A 12,560-nucleotide genomic window follows, 5' to 3' on the forward strand; every position below is an offset into this window, starting at 1 on the left:
AGGGGCAGAGAGAGAGGGAGACACAGAATCCGAAGCAGGCTCCAGGCTCTGAGCTGTCAGCACAGAGCCCGACGCGGGGCTCAACCCACGAACTGTGAGATCATGACCTGAGCCGAAGTCGGACGCTTAACCGACTGAGCCACCCAGGTGCCCCTGCTGATTTCTTAACAGAAGACAGTGGCAAATACTTAGCACAGTATTTCCCATTAATCCAGATGAGACATGGTTGCTGGCCTCCCAAAATATCTTAATATTCTAAAGGGACAAGCAATAGATACAAAAAAACTGCAATCTGTAAATCAATATAACTAATGAAAAATCTGGTCAATTACTTTTTAGCTTATAAAGCCTAGGTGTCAATAACTACAGTGTTCTTTACATACAAACAGGAGTCTCTCAAGTTAAAAAATAAGTGATACTCAAAAGAGATTTCCATTTTTTTAAATGCAGGTCTTGTTCAAGCTTTGTGTCAAAGCACTTGCTATGGCAAGTAAATCCAGGAAATCACTCAAATGAGAACAAATCACTCTCCTTAGACTAATAAATATCTTTTTATAAATACTTTGACTACAGTATGTTTCACTAAAATGATCAAATTATTAATCATAATGTCCATACATTATAAAAGGGGAACTCATATAAAGTTAAAGCTGTTAATGATGATTTACCTAATCAAAATATATAGAGCAGAAAATAAAATGCTTTCCTACTAATTACTTCTGAGAAAACCTAAGATATCAAGTTTTATCTCAAAAGCAGAAAGCATATGAAGCTAACACTAAATATGAACAGGTAAACCAATTAAACACATTGTCAGAAAAAATATTCATGCTCACATTAAGAGACAAACTTCTGCCATCCAAACTTGACTACATGAAATGACTAACTCCTAACACTCTGGTGATCATTCTAAACAGCAATCTCTGCATACACAGATGTGTCTGTAATTTCATATAAATAAAATCTACTCCAGATTTATAACCTTCAGTAAACAATATGTTAAGACATCTTTGTCAATTAACATTGTTTTTCATTGTTGCATAATATTCCACTGTGGCTATAACTATAATTTACCTAACCAGCCTTATACTAGGGGACAGTTAGATGTTCCACATAAGTAATTCTACTTTAAAACCTTGGCCCATCTGATAGGGAGAGAAATATCTAGACTTAACTTACATTTCTTTATCAGTGAGGCTGAACATATTTTATTTTTCTATGAAGATCTTACCATTAATTTATGAGTTCAGTGTATCAACAGGAAGAACAACCCTTTGTCTCCTGCATTGCCTTCTTCCTCCAGTTTCTAACTTGCCCTCAACTTGTTTAATGGTGTTTAATTGCCACTTTTAATTTTTATGTAGGCATACTGACCATACAATCTTGTTGTGGGTTCTGGATTTCATATCAAGCTTTGCAAGATCCCTAAAGATTATAAAAATTCATCCATGACTTATTTAGGCTTAAACTGTTTCCATTAAAACTGTTGATTCACAAGGAAATTTTTTGTAGTAAGGAATCAAGCAGGGATTCCATTTCATTTAAATTAAAATGGCTATTTACTGAAGGGTGTTTCAACTACCCTAAACACTTCCTCCTACCTGTAGGTCTCAACGTAACCCTCAGTTTCTCCCCACTGCAAACCCCCAAATTAGGTAAGGTTCCCTGTATAACATCCTCACGGAACTCTGTACTCCTGCACAACACTTATCACATGACCAACTCCATAATCATTTATGCTTTCTCTGCCAAGATGTAAATCCCATCAGTACTATTTTATTACTACTGTAGCACCTGTGTCTAGAAGAATATTATAATCACTCGATTGCTTTTTAAAGAGTAACTGACTTAGAGTAACTTCTTAAAGATAATCCATATAACAAATTTGAATTTCTTTGCTTTAGGCATTACTTTTTTTTAATTTAAGTTTATTTATTTTGAGAGAGTGAGCAAGCGGGGGAAGGGGCACAGAGGGAGAGAGAGAATCCAGCAGGCTCCATGCTGCAGCACAGAGCCCAAGGTGGGGCTTGAACTTACAAACTCTAAGATCATGACCTGAGCCAAAACCAAGAGTTGGATGCTTAACCAACTAAGCCACCCAGGTGCCCCTGCTTTAAATGTATTTCTTAAAGAAAGACTATAAGCTTTTTGATACATTGTAGGAGCCTTCAGAGAATTTTCAAATACTGCCCAGGTAAGCAGAATGGAAAGGTGAAGAATCCATTCATACTGTTGGACATAGTGGTCCTAGAAATCTTTTTCTTTTACTTAAGTTCCATTTTATACGAAATGTAACATTTTAAAAATTGGCTTCTTTTTGTTTCTATTTTTACTGATTACATGGTCTACAACGACTCTGTAACGGTTATCTGGAAAATACTGAAATCTAATTTATTTTCACTAAATGTAACTTAAAATCTGTACTTAGGCCTATTTTTAAAAAATTTCTTTCTTTTTTCTTTTTAAGAGAGCGAGGTGTGTGTGTGCAAGCAGGGGAGGTGCAGAGGGAGAGGGAGAAATTCCCAAGTGGGCTGCACACTGCCAGCACGGAACCCAACGCGGAGCCCAATCCCACAAACCTGGGATTATGACCTAAGCCAAAATCAAGAGTCAGGATGCTCAATCGACTGAGCCATCTAGGGGCATACCAAGCCTATTTCTTCAGTTGTCAACTTTAAATATATTGAGTGTCGTTAATATGACCTGACATGTAACCCTCTGGGGTTTTGTTTGGAAATTCCTGGAGCTTTTCCTAGTTGATTATCATTTTATGTAATTGTTTCACTAATTACATTATTTTTATATTATATAACTTTTCTTTCAAGATAATAAAAACTGTTTTTTGTTCCTTAACCTGATTGTTAACCTGATTACCTAATTACTTACACATAACTCAAATGCTCACTTTGGCCAAAATCTGCCCCCCATCTCCCAATATTCTTTATATTGACAATATCCATTTCCCTCTGATACCTGCTGTTATCAAAGTCCGTGGTCAAAATAATTTTTCTCATTTTATAACTCAAATCCTTTTTTTTTTTTAAGTTTATTTATTTTTGAGACAGAGAGAGACAGAGCATGAACGGGGGAGGGGCAGAGAGAGAGGGAGACACAGAATCGGAAGCAGGCTCCAGGCTCTGAGCCATCAGCCCAGAGCCCGATGTGGGGCTCGAACCCACGGACTGTGAGATCGTGACCTGAGCTGAAGTCAGACGCTTAACCAACTGAGCCACCCAGGCACCCCTCAAATCCTTTTTCACCTAGCATATATGTAATTTTGTTTCCTTTCTTCTTTCTTGAAATCTATTCGTTCTATGGGCTTTACCTTAGCTTTCAGGTTTTGATTTTTTTTTGAAATGCCATTTAGGCCTCAATTACTTCAAGATTCTTTTTAGTTATTAAGACTGTGTCCTGGTGGATTTGTACCCAGTCTTTGTTAATTTGTCCTCCTGTCTACCATCTGCTAATTCCTTCTTTGTCCTTTTCCTGTCGTATGTAGCTCTATTTGCCATAGTGTCTGCTCTGTTTCTTGCTGTTCCCAATGTGATTTCAAGTTCTGCGGGATTATTACGTGTCCTTTTTTTCTTACTTTCCTCAGCTTCCTTTTTATCTTGTTCTGTTGTTTTATCAATTCATCTTTGATCCTTCATCTCACAGAGCCTATGTGTATTTTAATTTCCTTAAGAGAACAGAGAAGCTTCTTTTTTTTTAATTAAAATAATTTTTTTAATCTTTATTTTTAACACAGAGAGACAGATCATGAATGGGGGAAGTGCAGAGAGAGAGAGAGAGAGAGAGAGAGAGAGAGAGAGAAACACAGAATGTGAATCAACCTCCAGGCTCTGAGCTGTCAGCACAGATCCCAATGTGGGGCCTGAACTCACCAACAGTAAGTCCATGATCTGAGCCAAAGTCAGACGCTCAACCAACTGAGCCACCCAGGCGCCCCTTAAATTTTTTTTAATGTTTATTTTTGAGAGCGAGAGATAGAGCGCAAGTGGGGGAGGGGCACAGAGAGAGAGGGAGACACAGAATCTGAAGCAGGCTCCAGGCTCTGGGCTGTCAGTATGGACACCTGATGTGGGGCTAGAACTCACGAACCGTGAGATCATGACCTGAGCCGAAGTCACACATTTAACCGACTGAGCCACCGAGGCATCCTGCTTCTTCTTTCTAATTTTGATTGTTTTATTGTTTTATTAAGGACTACGTGCTCAAGAGTATGGGTGGATTCTTAACTCCCATTTACCTGGTCACTATTGCTAGTATGCCAGCTTTTACATACATCTTCCCTCATGTAAAACAGGCCAAAATGAAAAGAGACTGACTGATTCAGGGTGAAGTACTGGAGCTCAGGTATCTTGTTTAATCAGTTAACACGTATTTCTGTCTGCTTCAATGACTTTACCAAACAGCTGCAAAGCTTATCCTAGGACATTGCTTCCCTCTTTTCCTGCAACTCCTGCCACCCACCCTTTTGAGAAAACCATTCATGTGATGAAAATAAGAATGGAAGTGAAAATAAAAATAAGAATAGCCATGTGGTTTTTCCTCTGGTGCAGGCCCTCCTCGGTCAGGAAGAGCACAATTAAGAGTATCCCCACCTTCTCTCTCACATGGCCTAGATTTCTCCAGATTAAGATTGTTAGAAGGGCAACTGGAGAGGTTTCTCAGCAGAGATTTTTAAATCCTCTTTTCTCTCTAGGATTCTTTCTGTTCATTCAGTGTATTTACAGAAATATAGTTAAGCAAACTCGCACTTAATTAGCCAACTTTCCAGACAGAATACCTAGATCTTAAATTTTTCATTTTACTTGACTTCTACACAGAAATATAGCAAACAATTTGAATTAAATTTCAAGGTGCTAACAGTTACAGCCTAAGAACTATGTCTGATTGTGGGGAGAGGAGACATGCTGATAGAGTACATAGCTGGAAATTGTTGCTTTTTGAATTTTCAATGATGGTGGCATCATTGTTTGCCATTTCAATATTTAATTTTGCCATTAGGGGTTTATCTTAAAAGCCCCTACAGCTGCACATTTCATAAACAGACCACTGTTGAAGAACTTATTTTCACAACAGAATCAGAAAAGCAAAAAGGTTAAGTTAATTTAAAGTTATACGGTGGGCTTTTCTATTGCATATTTTTAGGCTGTTTAAGTTCAATCCTCCTTACGGGTTTTTTAATGCTTCCAATACATATTTATAACAAGTCAATTATCTTATTGCTGTTAAGTCTGAGAGGGAACGAAAGTACACACATATATGATAATGTACACAATTATATATATATATATACACACACACACACACACACACACACATATATCCATCCATGTATAAATATGCATATACACACACTTTTACTTCTAAATAACCAAATCATTTTGCTTCAATATTTTCATGTGGCATTTTATGGGTACCAGACTTCAATTTCAAAAGGCGACAGAACAGTCACAATTACTCTGTACCTTAATTAACTATAGTTCTCATAAATCAAAAAAGGTCTGTGACACCAACATCTCTTCTAGGAATTACAATTTCAACTATTCTTTGGGTCCCATTAATCTGCTTCTAATGGTGTCAGTTTTCCAATTTTAGAAAAAGTATACTTAGACAAAAGGTCAAAGGAGCAAAGGAATAGCTTAAGTTTGTTTAAATCATATGGATGGATAAGAACTGTTATCATATTAATGAAAAGCAAAAATAATCGTTGGGCATGGAAAGGAGTCTTAGAACAGTAAAACTGAACCACAGTAAATAGACTAGGAGAGGTGGCTTTCCCACATATAGACATTAGTTTCAGAAACTCATATTCCATAGAAAGAAACCAGTAGATGCAGTACAGTATGGTACTATAGACATGCTATTAAGAAATACTGAAGCAAACAGTTCTCACTTAACTGTAGATGTGTTACTTCGATAAAAATTTAAATTTAAAAAAGGGCTCTTAAAGTAGAATGTGGTTTTTAAAGGTATTCTTTCAAAAGAAGGACTAAAATCGGAACATAAGATGACTGGCACACATATGAACCTCTACTAGGTAAAAAACTAAAACTTAGGGATAGAAAGGGATGGACTGAAGAATAGAAAATCTTTTCTTCTAAGGAAGACTTTTGGCCCTCATAAGAAAACAAATCTAATGAGGACTTATACATGTCTATAAGAACTTGCTTTAACAGTTTTGTCATTTGGGGTGCCTGGGTGGCTCAGTTGATTAAGTGTCCAACTTCAGCTCAGGTCACGATCTCATGGCTCGTGAGTTTGAGCCCCCGCATCAGGCTCTGCGCTGACAACTCAGAGCCTGAAGCCTGCTTCAGATTCTGTGTCTCCCTCTCTCTCTGCTCCTCCCCTACTTGTGCCTGCACTCTTTCTCTCAAAAAAAAAAAAAAAAAAAAAAATTAAAAAAAAATTTTTGTGATTTGGGGTGCATGGGTGGCTCAGTCAGTTAAGCATCTGACTTTGGCTCAGTTCATGATCTCACAGTTCATGAGTCTCATGGTTCTGTCAGCACAGAGACCATTTCAGATCCTCTGTCATACCAATGCCCCAGCCCCTCCCCTGCTCACATGCATGCACATGCGTGCTCACTCTCTCTCAAAAATAAACATTAATTAAAATTCTTTTTCAGTTTTGTGGGTTTTTTTCTGCTAATCTAAAAATAAGTTTAGTTCTCATTGTAATATTAATGTGTTACATGTGGTTTAAAGCTGAATAAACATACTGGTCATGTATTTTTTTTAAATACTTTTTGAGACTTCTAAGACTGTTCTCCCACTGGGGAAAAACACCCTAACACAAAAAAAAACAAAACAAAACAGCATGATCCTGAGCTTGCTTACTGTTCAACAAAAAAACCACTCTGACAAAGAAGCTACTAAATAAGTTGCAGTACAAAAATCTCATTTTTTATTTAAATTCCAGTTAGTCAACATACAGTGTAGTATTAGTTTCAGGTGTACAGTGTAGTGATTCAACAATTCCAAACATCACTTGGTGTTCATCACAAGCATACTCCTTAATCCCCATCTCCTATTTAACCTGTACCTGCCTCACCTCCCCTCTGGAAACCACCAGTTTGTTCTATGTAGTTAAGTCATTTTGCAGTTTGCCTTTCTTTTTTTCCCTTTGCTTGTTTGTTTTATTTCTTAATTCCTTAGATGAGTAAAATCATACATTAATTGTCTTTCTCTGACTGACTTACTTTGCTTAGCATAATACTCTCTAGAGCTCTAACCATATTGTTGCAAATGGCAAGGTTTCATTCTTCTTTATATTACTGCATAATTTTTGAGAAACTTTCTGCCATTTGTTCCCTCATCCTTTATGCTTTCTGGTTCTGACCCATGATGAAAGCAAGTATATTAAGAAACGAACTTCAGTGAAACAGATGTACGATAACTCTATTCTTAAATTCGCACAATTGTAACAGAAACACAATAATCTATGCCATCTTCCCCAAAGGCTCCCATCTCCACTTATTACAGAAAAATTTAAATATACAAAAGTCAAAAAAGAAGAGTAAATTGAACTCCCACATACCCATCATCCAGCTTTAACTATCAACAACATTTTGCTAATCTAAAGACTGTTATGAAGAATAAAATTTTGTTCTCACATGATTTATTTTTTTCTTAGATTTTATTTTTAAGTAAAATCTAAATTCGGTGAGGGGCTTAAACTCATGACCCAAAGATCAAGAGTCACATGCTCTACTAAGCCTGCCATATGCCTCACTCTCATATGAACTTTTAAGGTAGATCTGAAACTATGCCTGACATTTTAAGAAGGTAATGATTATTCCCTTCACAGGTAGCTGTCCACATTCTCTGGCTCAATTAGGAGTATTTCAATTTACCAAATTCTTCTAACCCAAAGCCTCTGGAACTTCAAGAATGTTACAGTATCCAAAACTTTATAACTGATTTACACGTTTATTCGCTGTACCCCTCCACCGGAGGAAAAGTTGCAAAGCTTTTATTATTTTCTCAAAAGAGACTATGGCCCCCAAAATGACAAGAACCAGTATCATTATTATTTTTAAACTATTTTTTACTTCTGAGAAAACAAAGACAGTGGCTTCTGTGCCCTCTGTCCAAATATGTGCATGCAAGGGAAGTGTCTACAGCCTCTTCTCTACTCAGTGGTGCTTTCCTCCTGCTACACATGAGCAGCACAACTTAGATAAAATGAAACAAATTACTTGTGATTCATGCAATAGTGGATCTGATTCCAATTAAAGAGAAATATAAAAAATATATACAAAACATTTTGAATGATATTTTATAATTTTGCTCACAATGTTTCAATATATTTAATGCGAAGTCCTCAGGCTGTAAATGTTGAGAGCCTCTAGAACAAAAAAGTATATTTAAAATCCAACTATGCAGGGTGCCTGACTGGCTCAGTCAGGAGAGCATGCAGCTCTTAATCTCAGGGTTGTGAGTTTGAGCCCCACACTGGGTGCAGAGATTAAAAATAAAATCTTTAGGGGTGCCTGGGTGGCTCAGTCGGTTAAGCGTTCGACTTTGGCTCAGTCATGATCTCACGGTTCATGGGTTCAAGTCCTGTGTTGGGGCCCTGGGCTGGGCCCTGTGCTAATAGGTCAGAGCCTGGAGCCAGCTTAGGATTCTGTGTCGTCTTCTCTCTCTCCTCCTCCTCCCCTGCTTGTTTGCTTGCTCGCTCGCTCTCAAAATAAACATACATTAAAAAAATAAAATCTTTAAGGGGAGCTTAGGTGGCTCAGTCAGTTAAGCATCCGAATTTGGCTCTGGTCATGATCTCATGGTTTGTGAGTTTAAGCCCCAATTCAGGCTCTCTGCTGTCAGCGCAGGGCCCGCTTTGGATCCTCTGTCTCCCTCTCTCTCTACCCCTGCCCACTAGCTCTCTCAAAAATAAAAACATTTACAAAAAATAAAACCTTTAAAAACAAATAGAAAATAAATATAAGATCTAGCTATGCTAACACTAAAAGTAAGTCATCCAAATACAAAACAATAGGGTGCCTGGGTGGCTCAGTAGGTTACATGTGCTTTGGCTCAAGTCATGATCTGGCAGTTTGTGAGTTCAAGCCCCATGTTGGGCTCTGTGCTGCCAGTTCAGAGCCTGGAGCCTGCTTCGGATTCTGTGTTTCCTGCTCTCTCTCTGCCCCTCCTCTGCTCACGCTGTGTTCTCTCCCAAAAATAAACATTAAAAAAAAGGAAAAACAATATACAAGACAGTATATATGTAATATCCATTGTTACATAGTTCCTTTACATACTAAGCAACTATATTAGGAATTGTGCTGGTTTGTGGCAGTGTTAATGGCTCTGAAGGAAAAATATAGATAGTTACCTCAATCTGATATGCTAAGTATACAAGAGGTGGGAGGAGAATGCTAGGAAAGTATAGAAAATAGCAACTAACTTCAAGAAGTTAAAATGACTTAACAGTAAATGTGTTAAGAATTCAGAGATTAAGGGGATCCTAAGGTCATCATATAAATTGTATGTGATGTACAGAATTATACACAATGCCTGTGAGCACAACCTCAGAATGAAATATTATTGATGCTCTCTGAATCTGTATATAACATAGCTCTTGAGGAGACTGGGTCCTGAACAGTCAAAGGCAACCTAACAGAGTGTAGACGAATAAGTACAGACATATAGAATAGAGTGAGGGGCGCCTGGGTGGCTCATTCGGTTAAGCATCCGACTTCAGCTCAGGGCATGATATCACGGTCCATGAGTTCAAGCCCCGCATCGGGCTCTGTGCTGACAGTTCAGAGCCTGGAGCCTGCTTCAGATTCTGTGTCTCCCTCTCTCTGACCCTCCCCATTCATGCTCTGTCTCTCTCTGTCTCAAAAATAAATAAACATTAAAAAAAAAATTAGAATAGAGTGAAAAGTATGGAAGGTTTTTAAAAGTCAGTATAGCTTTGATGTGGTAAGAACCACAAAGGTAGTGGAGGTTAATAAAGTAAGTTCACATGGTCAAAGTTAAGTTTAGGACAGACATGACAGTAGAGCCTAGGAAAGCAGTTGAGAAAACTGTCTTGGAAATATGTTGATTTACTTGTAGGTAACCAAAGGTACTATTAATCCTAAAACAATCCAAAAACAAACTGGACCTTCCCTTTTAAGGTTGTTCTTTTTCCTATGTGCGTGTGTTTTAAAATTATTTTTATTGTGAGATAATACAATTCTAGAAAAGTGCATAAATATCCATGAGCAGCTTACAAACTTATAATGCAAAGACCACAACCCAGGACAAGAAATAGAATAATGCAAATACTTCATAAACACTCCAAACATTCCTTCTCATTAACAAACTCCTCTTCACCGAGAGGTAATCATTATCCTGTTTTTCTTTATAGTTTTACTGCCTAAATATACATCCTTAAACAATATGGCCTAGATTTGCTGGTTTTTGAATTGCATATAAACAAATTCATATAGGAGGTAAGTATTTAGAGGTTTTCCTTTCACTTAATATGATAGTTTTGTGTTATATATATTTTTAATTTTAGAGAGAAAGAATGAGAGAGAGAATCTTAAGAAGGCTCCACTCTCAGTATAGAGCCTGATGCAGGGCTTGATCCCACAACCCTGGGATCATGGCCTGAGAGCTGAAATCAGCCGAAATCATTCAACTGACTGAGCCACCCAGGCATCCTTCAAGATGATGGTTTTTAAGATTCATCTATACAGTCACTTGTAGCTCTAATTCATTTATTTTTCATTGTTGAATAGTTATTGTATAAATATACCATAATTATCCATGTATCTATAGGCATTTGCGTTGTTTGTAGGTAGGAGTTATGAATAATGCTGCTATGAGCACAGTTATGACTTTCAATTTAGATGTGCATATTTCTTTCTATTGGGTATATACCTGGGAGTGGAATTACTGGGTCAAAGATATGTGTGTAAATACTAAGAGAAAAAAAAAATTTTTTTTTACCATCTTTCTAAAATCATTTAACAACTATCTGTAGATTCCTTTGGATTTGCTATATACACAACTCATATCATCAGTGAATATGAACTGTTTATCATCTCCTTTACAACTGTGATACTTTTTTTATACTACTGGCTAGAATCTTCTTCAGTATTATGTAGAACAGAAGTGAAAATAATACATATTCATGTCTTGAACTCTATCTGAAAGGGAAATCTTTTCAACATTTCAGCATGAACTATGATATCTCAACAGGTATGTTTACAGATTTACTACATTAAGAAAGTTCTCTTTTGTGCCTAGTTTGCTAATGGCCTCTTTTTTTAAATCAAGAATGAGGGGTGCCTGGGTGGCTCAGTCAGTTAAGTGTCTGACTCTTGATTTCAGCTCAGTTCATGATCTCATGGTTTGTGAGATCAAGCCTGGTGCTGGGTTCTGAGCTGGCAGCACCAAGCCTGTTTGGGATTCTCTCCCTCTCTCTCTGCCCCCTCTCTCAAAATAAATGAGCTTTAAAAATAAATAAATAAGATCATGAATGATTACACTGATTTTTAGCAACTGCTCCTTTGCATCTATTGAGACTGTTTTTTTCCCATTAAAATTTGTTCAAGTGACCATATTGAATTGTTCCAGGTTAAACCAACCTAGGATTCCTGGGATCAACTGGAGTTGGCAAGGCTGGGTTATTATCCTTTTTATGTACTGCTGAATTCAATTTGCAAATATTTGGGGTTTTATTTTTTGCATCTATGTAAATGAGAGAAACTGGCAAGTAATATTTCTTTGGGTTTTGGAATCAAGGTTGTGACAGCCTTAAGAAGGTGGGTAATCCTCATTTTGTTTTCTAGAAGAATACAAGGTTAGAGAATATAAAGTTGGAGTTACTATTTCATTTAATGTTGGCAGAACTTCCAAATGTATCTATCTGGACTTACTTTTCTTCACAGAAAATTTCAGTTTATAGTGATAGCCCATATAGGTTTTCTATTTATTTCTTATGTCAATTTCAGTAAACTGACATTTCTAAGCATTTATCCCTTTCAGTAAAATTTCAAATATTGACACAGTTATCTTATGAGGTTATAATTACTTTTAAATATCTGCAGGATTCAAAGTGACATTTTTTTTAATGTTTATTTTTGAGAGAGAGAGAGAGAGAGAGAGAGCGAGCGCTAGCGAGAGCGAGCATGCAAATGGGGTAAGGGCAGAGAGAGAGGGAGACAGAGGATCCAAAGTGAGCTCTGCACTGACAGCAGAGAGCCTAACATGGGGCTCAAGCTCATGAACCAGGAGATAATGACCTGAGCCGAAGTTGGACTCTTAACCAACTGAACCACCCAGGCACACCCTAAGGGACATTCTTTTTCATTTCTGACATTAGTTATTTGTGCCTTTTTCTTCATTAATCTCAACAAGGTGTCAATAGTCAGGTTTTTTTTTTTAATCTTTTGGTTTGATCCCCTTTACCATAGGTTTCTTTTCTATTTTATTAAATTCTGCTCTCTGTTATTTCTTCTTGTAATTTCTCTAAATTTATTATGTTGCTTGTTTTCTATCTTGATACATCTAGCTCATTACTTGAGACTCGATATGAAAGCTTAGTTCACTGCTTTC

At 37.1% G+C, this 12,560-nt stretch overlaps 1 protein-coding gene across 2 annotated transcripts in view; it reads right to left on the bottom strand.

Moving 5' to 3' along the window:
• The window catches only part of ARIH1 (ariadne RBR E3 ubiquitin protein ligase 1), a 118,215-nt gene that overhangs the window by 45,562 nt on the left and 60,093 nt on the right, over positions 1 to 12,560 (bottom strand). The window lies entirely within an intron of this gene.

The sequence above is a fragment of the Acinonyx jubatus genome, chromosome B3 (assembly GCF_027475565.1).
Source record: "Acinonyx jubatus isolate Ajub_Pintada_27869175 chromosome B3, VMU_Ajub_asm_v1.0, whole genome shotgun sequence".
NCBI lineage: Eukaryota > Metazoa > Chordata > Mammalia > Carnivora > Felidae > Acinonyx > Acinonyx jubatus.